The sequence below is a fragment of the Oenanthe melanoleuca genome, chromosome 4, assembly GCF_029582105.1.
Source record: "Oenanthe melanoleuca isolate GR-GAL-2019-014 chromosome 4, OMel1.0, whole genome shotgun sequence".
NCBI classification, from domain to species: Eukaryota; Metazoa; Chordata; class Aves; order Passeriformes; family Muscicapidae; genus Oenanthe; species Oenanthe melanoleuca.
This window is the reverse complement of record NC_079337.1, coordinates 52,051,223-52,070,450: the sequence shown is the minus strand read 5'-3', so window position 1 is coordinate 52,070,450 and position 19,228 is coordinate 52,051,223.

Here is a 19,228-nt window from a genome sequence, read left to right as displayed (position 1 = left end):
AGTCTACATTTCCATCCAAAGCTTTCCTGTTTTCTGTCTCTGTGGTGGGCAGTGCCACTGAGGCCATCACAAACAGGAGATCAGGCTTCACCCATTCCTGTCTCCAGTGCTCTCCTATTCCTATCTGCAGTGCTATTCCTGTTTCCACCTGCTGTCACTCCTGCCACTTTGGGCTGATGCAGGCTTTGCAACAGTGGAGCACAAAGTCTAAGAGCTGTGCTGGGATAAAGCCAGCTCAGATGACTTTATGTGTAAAAACCAATGATTGATTTTATTGTTGGTGTTTTTAAGAGCTGTTATGTTGTTCTACTCTTTTGGAAATGCTTGTGGTTACTGTAAGCACAGAAATACTCTCATCTAGTGCAGAATGTACAAAGGCTATCAAGCTTCAAAAATAGGCTACACTCAGTTTAAAGGAGATGACAAAAGGTCAGTTGGAGCTGTCAGTAGAGATTTTGATACTTGTTTCAGAAGGGCCAAGAGTGGCCTCATGATGGGTGTAGCTTCTTATTTCCATGCCCATAATGCCCAGAGCTGTCTCTGTAGGTAACCTGGAGATGCTTCTCAAGGAATTATTGAAAACATAAAAAGCTTCATAAGCCAAGGTACAGCCATGTTAAGCCTGCACATGTAAAAGTTATGCTGCTTCTTGTTTCCTTGTAAGTCATTGCTAAATACCATATAATTTCTTAAATAATATACTACCAGGTCATGTTTTGTTCCCCAGCTTTTTGAAGTTGGACTTGATGATCCATATGGGTCCCTCCCTACTTCAGATATTCTTTGATTCTAGGAAATTGAAGTGTCTATTTTAAGAACACAAGTTAATTCAGCTTAGCAGCAGTTCTGGATTAGTTAATTTTTTATACTGTATATAAAATTTTAGGGAGGTCATGCACAAAATCAGTCATCAAAACATGGGAGAAGCTCTCTAATACAAGATGCTATCTTTATTTTGTGAATGAGTCTAACTTAAAAGAAAAGTAGGACTTTCTCTACCTCTAACACTTCAGTGCAATGAACACTGTAGCTATAATTTGTTTGCACTTGGGATGCTGAGAGAAATTATTAAAGAGTAAGAAATCAAGAAAGTGGAGGAGAGTTGCAGAGGACTTGAAAAGGCAAGCAGCCTTTTTTGAGAACTGTAAGAGAGTTAAAGAAAAAGCAGAAGGCTGGCAGTGAAGGGAAAGGAAAGCAACATAACTCAGCAGAACAGCATGAAGGAAGGTGGGAATGCAGCACCTTGGCTGAGGTCATTGCAAACTTTGGCAAGACAGGTTTCATGAAATTAGATGTTGCATTACATCTGAATGTCACCTAGCATGAGGTAGGGTGTGGCCCAACACCTTTTGTTTAGTAAGTGTAGACATAACAGAAACAAGTTTGAGAAATCCTTTTCTGGAGAGGCCAACCTTTCCCAAACCTGGGGCTGCAGCACTGCCACTGCCCTTACAGACCCCTCACCTGCCCACCCACCACAGGAGTTAATGTGGATGGCTGCCCTGCTCTGCTGGGGCTTTCTGGTGTCTCCCACTGCAGCTTCTGGAGGTGCAGGGTGCTGGGCAGGAGCTGTGCAGGGCAGGCTGTGTGCCTGCTGCAGGCTGTGCAGAGCTGCAGCACCACTGGCTCCAGCCCCACCACCCTCCTGCCTGGGACAGGGGCACTGTCACACCTTTTGTGTCCTTTGTGTCCTCTGCAGCACCACTGGCTCCAGCCCCACCACCCTCCTGCCTGGGACAGGGGCACTGTCACACCTTTTGTGTCCTTTGTGTCCTCTGCAGCACCACTGGCTCCAGCCCCACCACCCTCCTGCCGGGGACAGGGGCACTGTCACACCCTCTGTGTCCTCTGGGGAACCTGTGCATAACCTGCCTCCCATTATTGCTGAGCACCCTTCTGATTTATGTATGTAAACACTTTCTGGAAAGAACAAAAACTAAAGCAAGCACAGTAAAAAAAATGGTGCTTGGTTGTCATCTGTTGTTTTACAGAAATTCATGATTAGGCAAAGGCATTGCAGTATTTCTATGGCAGCACTGTTGATTTGCTCTTTCTGGTAGGAGTGTGTAGTCTTTCAGTGCATCTCTGGTGATGTTATAGCTGAGGTATGGTGAGCTGAGTGTGAACAAGATTTGTGTGATCCACTTGTTTCCCTGTGGGGAAGTAAATCTTTGACTATCAGCCAGCATGGGTGATATCAGATGGCCACAGGTGATGCAGTTTCAAATGTAAATACATGGTGGAGATGAATTAAAACTTTACCAGCTGTGGGAAAAGGGTGTTAGTACACATACCTATTGTCAGCCACTGCTGTTGTATTCTTCAATGCAAGCACACCTGCTTGACATGGGAAAGGGCTGGTAGTAGGAATGTGTAAGGTAAATAATGGAGGAGAAACCATAGGACAAAACAAATAGACATAGAAATTATTCTTTAATTTTTGCAATGGTTTTTCTTCCACATGATAGCATATTTTGCTTTTCTTATCTATGGATATCTATTTTGAACTTTAAAAGCCCTTAAAATTTATCTTCTAAATATTAGGATAGTAGAATGAATACAGAAAATGAAAAATGGATTTGTGTGGGGATTTGACCACAGCACCCAGTTTTGAAGTAAACAATTGTCTTAGAAAAATTACTTGCTCTGCCCTTAAATTCCTTTTTTCCCAATTTTTTTTTCAGATTGGCATGTTGGCAGGCACAGTGATAAATAGGCTCAAACCAGAATTTGATTAGTACCAGATACTTTATTTCACTGTATGAGGAAAAATATTCAAGATCTTAATGATGGACAAAGAGGCTTGATGTGCCATTCATATTTTTAACTGAGGATCATTTACCTGGAAACTGTCAATTCAAGCACTTATTGGCTTTGTCATCCTCCGGCTTCTTTGTCCAAGATTAAGTATTATCTATATACTTGATGCTTCAACTTAATCTAAAATTATGGGTTTGATGATAAGTTATTTGGTCAAGTTCAGAAACTGCAGCTGCACAAATCAGATGAGATAATAAATAATAATTTTCTCTTACATCTATACCAACTTTTTCCTCAAGTGTTGCTTTTACAGAGCTCTACACTTTCTTGAATGTATTTCAGGGTTGTAGGGCATGTTCTCAGGCACTGAAATAGCCAAAACTATCATCACAATTAAGCAACAAAGTGTGGTAGCTGCAGTTTCTGGTTTGGAAGAGAAAGCAGAATGGATGGCAGTCTCTAACTTATAAATAAACTAGTGCCAGTGCCATTGCTTCCTTCTCCATCAGAGACAAGTGTTTTGCTGGTTCTCCTTTCCTGAGTTTTTAAGCAACTGTTTCATCTTGTCTTTCTGGAGCAGGTCCAGGTCCACAAGTGGAAAATGCATCTATTGTATTCTAATATTCATGTTGAGATAACTTTTCTATAGGCCAGCTGATGTAACTCCTAATGTAGGGAGAAATGGGCTGTTTACTATGAGTGAGGAAATGAAACTGCAGCTTTCACTTGCCCCTCTTTCCTGCAATGTCTGCTATGCAAACCAATGCTCTCTGGTTTGTACTCCCTCAACTTTCTCAATTTTCCAAAATAAGACCTACACTTTAGACATCCTGAGCATGCAGTGCTTAATTGGTCAGAATTGCAAATACCTGCAGTGCTGGGTATTATACAGATTTAAAACCTGCTGTTTGTTTGTTGTTGTTCTCAAAGTTGTTTCTTGCAAAGGCTGTTTTATCCAGAGCTGTCTCTCTTAATATTTTATTTTTGTGAAGGAAAAAGTTGCAGCTCTTCCCTGGTAAATCAGTGGGTGGGAAGCTGGTGTTGCTGACTGAAAACTATGCCTTTTGATCAGTGGGCCAGGAATCAAGATAGTTGGGGCCAATTCTACACCAGCTTGTACCTGAACATGTCTGGTCAAGGCACAGTACCTGCAAACTTCACAGGGGGTATTATTCATTTACTTGGACTCACTCTTTCCATACTAGGAACTAGGCTGAGGTGCTGTATTGTATGACTTTCCTTTCCTTGTAGGAATGTGATGCTGCTTGTTTCTTTAATATTCAGAGAAGCCTGTGGCTGGTGCTAAAAATAGTAATGAATAATCATGGCTTTAAAGCCAAAGAAAACAAAGAGAGAATCTGGGAACCCTGAGTATGTAAGTCTTCTTATTTGGCTGTTATTTGCTTAGCCTTTTTATTTGGTCTATCTTTTTTGCAATCAAATAAAACTTTGATAGATAGGTTTTCAGCTAAGCTGACTCTATCTGGAAGGCTAACAAGCTTTCCAAACAAAACAATTCTTTTAATGAGATCATAAAGCTGTCTCCTTGGGAATGAAGCAAGGTTAGATGTTCAAGGCTTAGTCTGCAGAACCTGACATTTTCAGAGGCCAGAAAAACCTGAGGGTTCTCAGCTTTTGTCTTTATCTGTGGTTCAGTGCCATCTCAGCTGGAGGCATTTGGTCATTCAGATACTGTGAAGCAGAAGTAGAGCTGATGTGAAAAATTATAATCTGGCACTCCTTTTTCTTGTTCTTTTCCCATTGTGTGAAAATGAGGGAGTCCATTAATATCACTGTATTTCAGCTCCATCTGCTTGTTGGCTATAAGGTTATCAGCACAGAGAAGAGAACACAAGAGCAAAACAAGTTGCTCTTGGCAAAGCCCTCCAAGCATGAGTGTTAAAAATGATGGTGAAAATTTACTGCCTGTGTTTGGTGAAAATCTTAACAAGTGAATAGCAGAGCATGAAGCCATGGAGATGGTTCTGCAGGAGTTTTGTGCTGAAGTGTAAGTGCAAGGAGCCCACACTACAGTGTTTAACACCACCCATGCTTCAGAGGTTAAGCCTCCTGTCAGCTGATTATGAGCATCCTCTGTTGCTCTGGAAATTGCACAGCTGCCAAGTGTAACTCTGGAGCCCTGCTGCCCATGCAACAGAGATCTGGAAATCTCTCTCTCACAGCCTCTAATCCCACCCCTGCCTCTCCTCTTATAAGGACAACTTTTATTTTTATTTTAATTGCTAAGTTTTTAAAAATTGAACTCTTTCATGCTATTCTATATGTATATTATTATTATTATACTGCTTAATTGTATATTTTAATTGTATTCAGAGACATGAAGACTGTTGGTGATCAACCACATGAAGCTAAGAGAATAAGGGACACTGAAGAAGCACCCTGAAATGTGCACTGTTGTTGTTCCTCATGTGTGCCTGTATCTTATCTATTCTGAGACAAGCTGCTGTTCAGCAGTTGGTAAAAGTATCTATTTAAAGCCTTAATGTTATTTCTGGAGTAAAGGAAACTGCTTTAGAAAGCAAGTTGAATTTTGAGAATAGTTAAAATAAGCCTAAAAGAATTTTGCAACATACACATAGATCCAGAGCAACAGGTAGAGCTCCTTAAAAGCTGATGCAACCTCTTTCAGATTCTTTTAGAAATACCAGAAATGAACTACAGAAAATTCAACCTAGAAACTTGAGCTAGTGCAAACAGTGAAACTGGATTACCCTTAACATTGACCAGGAGCCTGCTATGCCTTTTTATTTTCTTAACCTAGAAAGTTCTGCTACTGCAGAAAGATGAACACAGTGGAGTTAGAACAGGAACTCATATTTTAGAGTGTCTTTATTTTAAATCTAGTCTTCCTCTCTCTTCCTTGAGCTGAGGAGATATCGGTTAGGTTTGGCTTGGGTTCAGATCTTAACTCCTAATTCCGTGATTAAAAGGGAAAGACACATTATTTTTAAAAGTAACATCTAATTTATCTTTTCTTTTCCTCTTGCAGTCATGGGAAGCTGTTTTATAATCTCCCCATTCCTTGCATGCTGTTTGTCACCAGAGGCAAAGTTGAGGTTTCTGTAGTATGTACAATCAACAAACACAGATGAGAGTTCCTGAGTATTTAGCCTGTTTAAATATCCCATGACATTTCTTTCCTCAACTGTAAAAGAAAAGTCAACATCCGATATTTCTTCACCCTGCTGACAAATGCTGATGTTTGCCAAGCACTCTGCATCATCCTAGCTGAACTGTCCAAGAGAAATCAGTGTGGTTCAGTGCCCTAATGTGGCCACAGTGCAGGGGCACCTGGAGAGCACTGCTGCTGTAGGATGGGATTATGTCCAGACTAATCACAGTGTCCTCTCTGCAACACTACCTGGAGATCCTGTTGCACTCTTCCAGTTCTGGAGCTGGTTTGGCAGTGGATTAAAAACCCTAAATATTGTCACTGGACATATAAATACATCTCAGACCTCTGTGAAGGTCATTTGTAGACACTGAGTTCAGACTGTGGTCTAGCCTACACCATAACTGGAAACATCCCCCCTTTTCTTCTTTTTGGGGGATCATCTCCTAATATCCATAGTGCTTTGCTTTTCCTGTGTTCTGGCCTTACCCCACTGCCTTTGCTCCTTCTTGCTAAGGAGAAGACTCACCCCCGCTGTGTCTAAAGTCATCAAGTTCCTAGCCTAGTCCAGTGGACAGGGAAGATGCTTATCACTGCCTTCTGGGAGCTCAAGGTGCCAGAGTTCTTGTCCTGATGTAACCCACCTGTCAGCAGGGGTCACAGTGTACTGGTTAAGTTCAGAAAATGAGTTTAGGGAAAGAATTCAAACAAGCACTTTTGTAGGCTGCCTCTTCAATTAAGAGAAAAAAAAAAAGCTGTTTTTGTAGGAGTAGTGTGGTATGTTGCTACCTCCTGAACACCTTCCGGAAAAGCCGGTCTCTGTTGATTGTGAAGGACTAAAAACTAAAAATAAAGGTTTTACAGAGAAGCTGCATTTTTCTAAAGAGGGAAAGTTAAGATCAGCACTAGAAAGGCAAAGTACTTTCTTCTTGGTCTATGTCACTAAAATACCAGCTTTTAATAATGCCATTAAATTCTATAGATCTCTGGGTTGTTTGATGATAGCCATCACAGCTGTAAGTACTTTTTACCTTTTCTTGGCAATTGCTTGTTGTTACAAGCAGTCACTGCTAGATCTAATCAAGTTTAAACATCTAAATCATATAAATGTAAGAGCAGAAGTCTAGAGAAAAGGGAATTTTAATGTAAATTAATGCTCAAAGAAAGGTGTAATTGTCATGTGGCTTTTCTTTTGTATCTGGAATATATGGCAAGCAACTGCATGAGAGAAGTGTTTCCATTGGAGCATCTCTTAAAAGTGTTGTCCTCATATTACTCCTGTGAGTCAGTAGAAGAGACATGTTTAAGGAAATTATCAAAATTGGAAATGACTTTGTACATCTGGGGGTTTTTTTTGAGCTATTTAAAAATGTGGTAAGCTTTATATTTAACTACATTCTTCACATAGTAATTATTGGCTATACCTATTATTTTTTTTCTGTCTTCCTTGCCTTCTCTGAACTTCTAAATTTTAAACTTTCATTTATTATGACCTTTATTTTGTTCTCCTATAAATGTTTGGGTTAAAAAAAAAATTAAAAATCTTTGCTGTGGTTTGCTGTTATTAGGGTGTAGAATTTTACACATGGGTCCTCAGTATCCTCAAGTGATACACATCTGATATGGGCAACCATTTTCTAACCACAAGGTTAATAAAAAATAAAAAAATTCTAATTTATTACATTTTTTTCATAGTCTTACTGACCAGGCAATTGAAATGTTGTGTCAAACATAAAAAATTCGATATGCTGATTACTATTGACATTTTTGGTCACCTCTCATTGTATGAGGGGCAATCAGGTTAGCTAAATGAGGGCCATCTGCAAGCTCCTGACTGATGGCTGTCTCTGCTCCAAAGCCAGTCCTGCTGCACACTTGCTTGGGTTATCAACTCCTAATCTTTTCAAGTGAAAATCAGCTCAAGTAGCTCTTGACTCTCAAGTAGTTGCCTCCAGTGACCCTGTCCATAGGTGTTTGCATGGATAGCTATGGTTAGAAGAGAATGTACAATCAAGCCTTACTGGGAGTTACTCATGAACTAAACTTTCTGGGCTCACATCCCACAAATCTTGCCTCTTTTTTGAACAATGCAGCAATTTTTCATCCAAGAATGTTTCCTTCAGAAGTTTTATTGCTATAAAATACATGAATCACAAAGAGTTTGGATGAATCAGCATTACATAATAAGTTGAAGGTCCCAAACAGCTTCCTCCACCTCTAACCTTTCGTGACTCCTTGGGTTTTACAGAATACTTCAGAAAGGCAAGCTTGATTGATCTGCTCTAATTTCTCTTGAAGTACTCAAATGACAAACCCCTGAATATATGGCAAATAAGACACTGAATTATTATGTTGTTCCATCAAGCTGTGATGATCATCTTGATGTCCTTAATTTCCATTCCAATTTCCTGATTACCTTTATGTACACTATTGCTGAATACAAGTCCATGTTTACTCTGCTGGCCTTCTACAAAATATGAGTAATAAATTACACAAAATGTTTTGAATAAAATATAAAAAACGTGAAGTTAATTGGAAGGGCTTAAAGGTAGAGGGATTTAGAGTTGTTTCCTCCTTCTCAGAATTTTTGAGAACTGACATACTGCTTTTCCCACCCAGTGATTTCTGTATGGGACAAGGATCAAGTTGTGCTGGCAAGCCTGACCAAGTTTCCAGGAAAGGTGAGAGAGCTTTTTCACCTTCTGGTTTTCTATTCAAGTACATGGAGTGGTTTCCCCCTCCTTGGAGGAGGAGAGGCCTCTGCCCTGGCCTTTCCATTGCAGGGTGGGTGTAGAAGAGGGGTGGCTGCAGGTCCAGCCATGCTGGGCTGGCTGTGGTTGCTGTGACTTTGGCTGTGGCAGTGTCCTGATCTGAGCACACACCTTCCAGAGCTGTGACTGTGTGACTTGGCACAAGATGAAGGCTGCACCAGGTGAAGGCTACACCAGCTGCTCTGTGTGACACGCTTCTATAAAACTTCCCTGCTGTCAGGTAGGAAAGTATTATTTGCTGTGATGACTAAAAGGGAGCCCCATTTTGCTTCTCAGGCATTTTTTCTCAGGAAATGCTGTTTTTAATGCAATTACTGAATACTGGTGAATTCCATGCTGCACATGCAATCCCAAATACAGTGTGCTCTTACATGCTATTGTGTGGTGTAATGACAGCTGAGATGGTGACATGCTCTGTAAGGCAGTTCTTTCCTTCAAGATCTGCTTAAAGAAAGGGGATTTAAGAATGGATTTTTATAAAATATTACTATGTTCAAAAGCCTTGAACCTCAAAAGGCTCATGAGTGTAAAATAACAAATCCTCCATACAAACCTTTTCTGTCTGTGAAAGTGATAGATGTGTATTTTGTCTTTAAATAGCAGATAGTTTTTCTTTGCTTAAACCCCTAGGCAGAGAGGATCTACTCCATTGTGTGCTTTGGGTAAATGGATTTGTTAAACATGCCTCAAACCATCTCTTCTTTTGTTACCCCTAAAAGAAATGCAGAGATGTGGGTGTCTGTGTCTTGTTGATCATCAGGTTGATGGTGCATGTTTAAGGGGAAACAGAAAAAAAATTCTCTTCCAGGGGGAAAACACAGGACACTAATTAGGTGTGTGGGAATATATAGACCATACCTGAAATGGCTATAGTGCACTGGGGAGGCTGTTCATTTGAGAGAAGAAACTCTGTAATAGAGGTCAGAGGGAATGTGTGTTAGATGGCTTAAATGGCTGCCAGCCTAGGAGGGAGACAAGGAGACTGGAAATAGCAAGTGCAGCATGTTATCCATGAAAGAAGGGACAAAAAAGTGACAAAAACAGTGCAGGTATGTTACAGTGTTCAAGGCCCCAGAAAAAAAAATTGAGATAAGAATTTTGAACATATAGAGGTTGATGGGATGTGTTAACCTAAAACTGTTTTGAGTGAAAACATCTGTTGTCTAGTCCTGCTGAATTCCTTATCTGTGCTCCTGTGAGACTGTGAATATCTTCTCAGAAACAAGCAATACCTAAATCTGGAGAAGAATGGGTGGGAGAAGTGTGATGCTGGTGAAGATGTATCTGGCAGACATTTATCAGTCACTTGGTATTGGTCCTGAGTGTCATACCAAAAAAACACATGAGGACTGCAATACTAGAAATCAGTCTAAATATATATACAAAATGAGTGGATGGCAAGAATATTGGCAGTCAAACATTGTTTGCATTATCCAGAGAAAGCAGAGCAGTTTAGGAGGAGAGTAGCAGGGACAGTAGTTTATCTAGCTATTTGTGGCTCCCTGCCTTCTGTAGTGTGGAAGGAGTCATCTTCCTGTGCTAGAAACTCTGTTGTAGCTCTAATGCCACTTTTTAACTCCTTGAATCTTAGGCCAAGGCTAAAATTCTTTTAGCGAAACTTGTTCTGCCTGATGGGGTTAATATTATGGCAGAAATGGCTTTAGCATCCAGGCTGTTCTACTTTAGAGCAGAAAAAAATAAAGATAAGATAGAGGTTATCTCACAAAACACATCTGCAATTCCTGCAAACCAAAGCCCACAAAAAACCCTGTGCATCTTCTTATCTGTGAAGAATTTACTGTATCACCAGGATCTATGGACTAGACTAAGCATGTGCAAGTTACACCCTGAACCTCCAGGCCTGTGAGCTTTCATCCCCACAGGCAAGTTGTAAACCCTTTGAGGAGGATGAGAGCTGCACATCTCACCCTGCTCATTAGAGCTGGTGCATGCTCCTGTGTGGCAGCAGGTCTCAGCACAGCTGCCTTTGCTGGTGGCTGGGGTGAGAACCAAGTCCTACACTAACAGCAGAGAGCACCTCAGCCCCTTCCCCTCCATCCTCTGCATGCCTGTCCTTGCAGAGCAGTTTGCACCCATGTCCTTGCAGGGCACAGTTTGCACCCATGTCCTTGCAGGGCACAGTTTGCACCCATGTCCTTGCACATCACAGTTTGTACCCAAGTCCTTGTAAGGCACAGCCTTGCTGTCAGAGGTGCTGCAAGGCTGCCCTGGGAGGGGGTGAGGCATGGGCAGAAGGAGGAGGAAGGGGTTTGATGGTGTTCTCTGCTCTGAAGGTGCTCTGGGGGTCCAGTTCAAAGCAAAGCATCCCAGCAAGGACTGTGGCTAGAGCAGGAAGGTTTCCACCATGACCTTGAAGCTTATGTAGACCCAAATATTGTTTCAAATCATGGCAGCAGGAGCTGGGGTGCTGCAGGCAGCCTGACCTGGAGACCAAGGGGGCACTGGGATTCAGAGGAAGCTGCTCCACTGCTGGAGATAATATGATGCTGTCACCTGACTGGGAGGTGGCACATTTTGAAGAATTCAGCAGGAAATTTGTCTAATTGGCCACCCCAGTGTTGCTTTGCTTACTGGCTTGGATAAAGCTGCCACTGAACCACTTCTTTTAAGAAAGTATTTCAAGGACAGAAAATTCTCAGAAATGGTTGTTCAAATGGGCATCTCCCTGCCTTCACTTGCAAAGAACAGTTTTAAGCTCAGTATCACCTGAAAGAGGAAACTTTAAAACAAAGATTGCAAACTTGTGTCAGTATCTTGTGTAAGGTATGGAACCTGTCTCAGGCTACATTACCTTGTCCTTCACCAGAAACTGCTCTTTATCATTTATAGCTATCTCAATCTTATACTTCAGTGTGCATCTTACATCTTCAACAGATTGATTCCCTTTAATGTGAAATGCACAAAAATCAAGTATTATTGTACTGTTATCAGGCATAATTAGCCTTATGTATTTTGTTTACAGATTACACAAAATGTGCTAAAAACTGTCCTATATATCTCCTGAACAGATCATGCTCACTTAACATTAATGGCATTTTATGGTCTGCTTTAATTTTCAAAATGACCAGTATTTGAATCTCTCACATGGTAAATATGACACCCTTTAGAAACAATGGGACTAAAAGTCAGTGACTTTCCAGAGGAAATATCAGTAAGTCAGCAAAAGGCAAGCAATAACATGCTTGATATTCAAAATAAATGTGTTGTAAAAGTTATTTCTCCTTCTTCCTGCTGCCCTTTGCTGGGATGGTTTGCTGTCTTCAGCTCTGTAATATCCATCTACAGAAGAGCACTTCCAGCTTTGCAGGCAAGTGCATGATGTATCACACATGTGAAAGACACACTGCAACTAGAAACAGCATTTATGTGAACTGCTCCTGTGTGTAAAAGGGGAGTTGGATTGAGCTTGTGCTCTTGTTTGGTGAGTGAATCACACTGTAGGCACTACAGGAAACCTTGGCACTTCACTGTATTCCTGTTTTTCAATTTTCCAGGGCTTGTGTTTCATGGCACTATTTATTCACTCCTGAGAAACAGCCATGTGTTTCCCAAGGCACTCCATCTAGAACCTGATGCTTAGCTGCTGCCAGGACTCAGCTGTGTGCCTGCTGGGGTGTGTGTTGGTCACCCTTGGGGGGCCAGGGACGTGTCCCTGTCCCTGAGCACAGGTGGGCAGCTCTGTCCCAGCTTGTCTCAGCTGACTGTGGCTCACAGTTGGTGCCTCAGGCAGGCTTTTTTTCCGTGCCCTCTGTTCCCTGTTGCCCTTAATGCACCTGGGTTGGAAAAGGATCCTGGCTGTTATTCCTGCTGCTAAGTTTCAGTGAGAAGAGCAGCTGCAAGCATGGAACAATCACATCTGATCAAGGGCTTCAGACATAAAAGTCATACATAATAATTGTTCTGAAATGTCTGCTTTGATTATCTCTGAGTAACATAAGCTCTATACTTCATCCTTTTTTATTTTATTCAACGGTATTTTTCAAATAAAGAACCAAACTCACCTAATAATGAAAAAGTGTGCTCTGTGGAGTATGACATGTGCAAACCCTTGCTGTGACTGACAGGGGAGAATGCTGGTAGGTCAAATCTTGTTTCCTGGAGCCAGTAACAGTTTACAAGACCTGTGGAGACAGAGCTGATTAAAAAATAGCAGACCAATCCAAGCATGGTGTGAGGATCAAGGACAGCCCGTAACGTATTGTAAATGGGCTATACATTATTTATATAAATTAGCATAAAGTTACAGTTTTACAACTCTGGAAGTCTTGAGTTACACATCAGCTGTAACAGAAGCACCTCTTTAAATCTTAATATATGCAAAATGACACTTGTTACCTTCAGGTTTTTAAAAAAAGTTCTTCCAGAACAATTAAGAAGCAATTCTTGTCTTCTCGCTGAACTAATTTATGCTTGTTACTTAGACAAAGAAACACTCAATTTGAAAGTAATGAAAGTCATAGGCTTGCAATAGTATAATTTCTATTAAAAGTGCAGAAACATAAATGAAAATGCATTAAATGATTATTAGGACTGTGTTTCTGCTAACTGATAGAGATACTTAGCAAGACTGAAAAGCAGTAGCTTAATTAGGTCACATTATACCAGAAAATTCCAGCTTATCAACAAGCATAATATTTGGGCTTAAGTTTGAAGAAGTTTTGAAGAGCAGCCAAACTATATAGCCAGTGGTTTATCAATTAATTTTTTAGAGAGATAAAATTATCTTTTCCTGAGCAGAGGAATTGTTCATAATACTTTTAAAAGTTAACATGATCCACTCTTTAAAACAAAAAGATGGTCTTTGCTGTAGTATTTTCTCTTTGGACTTGAGCAACAAGCCGAAGTTGAGATCTGTTTCCTTTAGGAAAGATAGCTAATGATGTATTCATATATCCTTGAACTATCACTCTGTATTTCCAAGAAATGTTCAAATTCCTGTTTCGTGAATTCAGCTTAAGAACAAGACAGAGAATATTTTGTTGTGAGTTTTTTGCTGGAATTTTTCTGCCAACACTGAGCCTAAAGGTTTGGATATTTATTTAATACCTTTGATTTCTGCTTTGTGTACTCAGTAGGAAAAGCTGTTATAGATTCCAGGCCTTATAGAGGGAGAGGGATTTTTCATAAGCAGAGAGTAACAGGACAGAGGGCAATTGTTTTAAACTGAAACAGGGCAGATCTACATTAGATGTCAGGAAGAGATTCTTCCACATGAGGGTGGTGAGGCACTGGAAGAGGTTGCTCAGAGAAGCTGTGGATGCCCCATCCCTGGAAGTGTTCAAGGTCAGATTGGATGGGGCTTTTGGAAACCTGGTCTAGTGAAATGTGTCCTGCCCATGGCAGAGAGGTGGGAACTAGGCAATCTCTAAGGTCCCTTCCAACTCAAGCCATCCTATGATTCTATGATTGATTCTATGATTTTCCATATAAAGAGACACAACTGCAATAAAAGAACATCACTTTCTGTCCTTTGAGGGAAGGAAACAGCAAAAACCCTGCACAAGAGGAAATACTTTCTGTCTTGGGCTCCTTTTCAGGTTTGCCTTGTGTCTATTAAAGTCTTCTTTTGTAAAAACAAGTGTTGGTCTTGCTACTCCCTTAATTACCCTTAATTATAAAGGTAAAAATATTTGTGTAAAGGATGAACTGTAAACAATTAAAAAGCAGCTACTGCCTGCATGCCTTGGTCAATATAATGCCTTACACACATATATTTACAGTTCTGAGTCAATAGGAGCTGTAATTGTGTATGAATAAGAGATTTAATCTTTCAAAAGTTTATAAGAAGCTATGTAATCTTGTTCTAGTGAAGTCACTCACTGCATGTATCTTGAAGACGGGCACCTGAAGTCTATAGAAACTCCTGAGGATAGTATTTAAAGAAAAAAAATCCTTGCATTTCTTCATGTGTGACTTAAGACTGAGGACTTATATCCAATTTATACTGCAAGGAGAGTGGCAGTGGCTCTTGCACCATATGCAATGTCGTGTTTCCAAGAATAAAACCCTCCAAAAGAATCCACAGTTTCAATGACTGACAGCAGGACTGGATCAAAACTGTTCATGTGGCACAGGCAACACCAAGAGAAGTTGCTGTGAAAGAAGGAGACAATTTTTTTGATGTTTGGCACACTCTTAATTGCAAGATCTCTCAACTATGCAGCAAGACTAGTTTACCCAATGCAGTGAGAAAATTACTGCAGTGCTCACACAGGAGAGGGCCATCCTCACACCTGACTTGGATTTCTTTCCTGATTATCCTGGCAGGAATGGAATGGAATGGAATGGAATGGAATGGAATGGAATGGAATAGAATAGAATAGAATAGAATAGAATAGAATAGAATAGAATAGAATAGAATAGAATAGAATAGAATAGAATAGAATAGAATAGAATAGAATAGAATAGAATAAACTCAGTTATAAAATAACTACAGTGATCATCTAGTCCAACTGCCTGACCAATTCAGGGCTGACCAAAAGCTAAAACATATTGTTTAGGGCATTGTCCACACGTCTCTCTCAAGTGCTGACATGACTGGGGCATTGACCTCTCTAGGAAGTCTGACGTGGGGTTTGACCTTCCTTTTGTTAAAGAAATGCCTCCCAATGTCCAGTCTAAATCTTTCCTAGTGCAGCTTTGAACCATTCCCATGGGTCCTATCCTGGGTCCCAAGGAGAAGGGATCAGCTCTCTCTCTCTCTCTCTCTCTCTCTCCCTTTACTTCCCCTCCTCAGGCAGCTACAGAGATCAATAAATCCACCCCTCAGTCTCCTTTTCTTCTACATGGACAAATCCAGAATCCTCAGCAGCTCCTTACAGGACATTCCTTCCAGCCTTTCACCATCTTTGTTGCCCTTCTCCAGACACATCCAAAGACCATTGTATTAGAGGATAATCATGGATAATTGCTTATAAACTGTACATTAAGGAAAATGACTGTGTTTGATATTTATTAAATGCCAGATTTGATTTTTTGGTTTGATTTTGCTGTTCATTTTGCAGATCTGGTTTAATGACTAGAATTAGTGAGCTGGACAGTTAGTTGTATGGCAAGTAAGTTCAAAGAAAAGAAATTTATTCCCTCGCTTTATTGCAGAAGATCACCTTTTGGTAAGTCATCATAAGTTGCCCAAAAGCTGCTTCATGCATGAAGGCTCAGAAAGGAGATACTGTCAAGCATTTTGCATCAATAAGTACAGAACAGTGTCATTGATGGAATAATTTGTAATTTTTCACCTGGAGTTTGAAGTGTTTCATACTTTATTTGGAATATACATTTTTGTACAGAATTAGTGCATATGGCCTTTGAATGAGTAATGTGCTCTTGGGAGACTATTCATTTTGTCAAAAATCCTCATTTTATGTCATCCTCAAACGCCTTTTTTGTCAGAATTAGTTTGGGGAGAAGATAAAAGAGCGTGGGTGTGGAAGCTGAGCAGCTGCTCTGTAGGCAGGCGCAGAAGGAGTGCCCAGGTGGGAAAGGTGAGATGAAGCTTCTCTCTCTGCAGTCATGCTCAGCTGGCTGCCAGTAATTATACTTGCCTGTCCTGATACCAGCAACACCATGCCTAGTGTCAGCCAAGAGTTAGCAAATCATGTAGGAAGAAAACAATGGATTTCTTAAAATTAAACATACCTTTAAACTGTCTGTGAGTAATAAAGGAGCCAACATGGCTTATTTTCCCGCAGCACTTGAAACTGTAAATTAAGGTTTTCCTAAGAGTGTGAATGTTATGATTTATTTAAGAGCTCTCACATTTCTCTTCTCTTCCTCTTCCCTGTTACTTGCTTGTTGGGAAGGTGCTACTTGCATTCACGGATATGTGTCCAAAGTGGGAGGCAACCAGAGGCTGTGGAATATAAGACTGGTTGAGAGTGAACAGGAGTGGGGAAAGAGGAGTGTGGTGTCGGGGCAAGGTAAGGGGAGAGACTGTAAAAAGTGTAAGGAAAGGTTAGCAGGAGGGGAATTATATTGGATTTCTTTCGTGATTAAAAATTTCTGACCCCAAAGCATCACCAGTTCTTTGTTTTGGAGATTGTTTTTTAATGAATTATCTTAACCTTTAGTTAAACCTTTTCGTTCTACACTCCAGACAAGAAGTAAAAGTTTAAAACAGCTACGGTAAGCAACGTTTTAAAAATTTATCTGGGATAAGCAAACGACATGATCCAAATTTTTAGCATTCTTGCTGAAATCAAATGCAGGCTACTGTTGGTACTCTTTTTCACATGCCCTGTTCTAGCCTGTGCCTTGTTGCCTCTGGCCATGCCTCCCCTGGGAGAGGGTCAGAAGCTGTGGTGCCTGGTTGCTGCAGGGCTAAACAGAGCTGCCCCTGCTCTGAACCCCTCACCCCCAGTGCCTGGACTGCAGGCTCCAGATGAGCAGTACACCACAGTAAATGTTGAGAACAGTGCATCTTAGTAGCAAAACATCAGCTAAATAGGGCATTAAAATAAGATACTGCAGGAACACTAAAAGCAACTGTAGTAAGTGAATGGAAAACATAGTGATTATGCAAAATGTGAACAAAATAACCCCTGTAACTCATGCTCAACGATGCATTTGTACTGACAAAAAATATTTGAGACGGTGGTAATGAGAATAAACTCATTCTGTACTGAAGGATCTGCTTAGTTATTATAAGACCAAAGATTTCCTTTTTCCTTTCAAATACTTCTGTCTAAAATTGTTTGCCATATAATTACTCCATAAAAACTATTTCTCCTGTATTGAAATATATATTTTCCTTTGTATGTCTGAAAGCCCTTCCTGTAGTTTTTCTCTTTGTGACTCCTTCACTTCACCTTTTATTTCCCCTTTCCATTCCTGGCAGGGGTTCCGTTGAATGCTCTCTCTTAATGACTTTATTCATTACTCAGTTTTGGAAGTATGTTAACTACTGTAACTCCATTAACTTTTTTGCATATCATTCATGCTAGATGAAATGCACAGTATTGTAATATGGAATCCTGTGGTACGATCCAGTTTCTTTATGCATTAAATATAAATATAAGTTTTCTTATTCCTGTCAAAGTAGACTTAGAAGTTACTTAGTTCTTTATTATTCCAAACTATAGCAGAAATACTGGGGTAAAAAGAGTTCTGAGTATGTGTTGCAGTAATAGACAGAAGAGTTCAGGGTAGCTAAAAGCCAATTATTTCCTTCAAAGACAAATTTACACTTCTTAATGAAAAATAAATTAATTAGTGAACAGCAAAACTGTAGAAGTTACCCTCTGTTACAAAATCAAAGCATCCTATATAATATCAGGGTCAAAGTCAGCTACAAATACTGTTTCCACATAAATACCCAGCTGGGTACCACTGTGGAAGTTCATGCTCAAAAGGCACATTTGCCTGGGTGTTTTCATTAATAAACTCTACTGCTAAAATGTTTATAGGCAGAATAGTTTTCAGACAATATGTAAAGCCAGGACTTAAATTTTTCCAGGTAATTGCAGAAAGAAGAAAAACATTCTTCAGCTGAATGGGTATAAGTCCTTTACCAGGTAACTCTTCTGGCTATAATTCTTATTGAAATCAGCACTGGCCTCTCTCTTTAATGTTTAGGTCTTTGTGTTTTGCATATCTCTAAGGGGGAAGACTGATTTACACTCATGTTGTTCCCAAATGCAGACAACTAGATTTGTTCAAGGTTTCTGAACAAGATAAAATAGACACTTTTGTTTCCAAATGATGGAAACGATACCTGTTCTCTTCAGTAAAGAGTCATATAGCTGTTTTCTAGATTCTCAGCCTTTTGAATGTACATTGTTTAGGTGTGCATTCATTGGAATTGTGGAATATAAAAAATTAAATTAAAATGTAAGAGAGAGAGTTTTTCTCCTGACATTATCTGAGAGCCATGCTCATGCTTGCTGTCTTTTGAAGCTGTCTCTACTAAAAGAACAAACCTCATTATGTTAGTATTACTGTTAATGAATATTTATTTTGGACTCCACCGACACCTTTGCAGGATAAACAGCTGTTTCTTTTACTTCCTTTTAATTATTTCTGTTTTAGTTGTGACTTAGGTGCCTTTGGTTTACTATACTAGGGCTTGGGTGTTAAAGATGGATGGGGTTGACTCTTGCACAGCAGGTACACCTTTTGTGGGGTAGATCTGCAAGTGAACTTGTAGCACAGATGCTATGTAGACATGTTTCTTGTCTGTGTCATAACTTCTTGCAACATATAACAATGACTGGACAGAGTTCACCTCTCACAGAATTTGCACATGCTAGGAATTTTTTCTTATTCTGTGTTTAAAACATTTTCTGTGTTTGCATTTCCTTCTAAATGCTAGACTTTCACAGGTATTATTCCAAATAGCTGCAGAGTAATCTAGCACCTTTATTAGAGGAAACCAGGAGCCCTGAAATTTGCTTGCTTGCTTGCTTTGCTTTATTAAGTGTTTACTATTTTTTTTTTTAATTAGGTCAGTTTCAAAGTAAGCTCTAAAGTGGGAAGATAGAGCATTGCCTTATACCTCCTGAGTGGGAGCATCATCTTTTGAATGTGTGCCAAACAAGCACTCTGC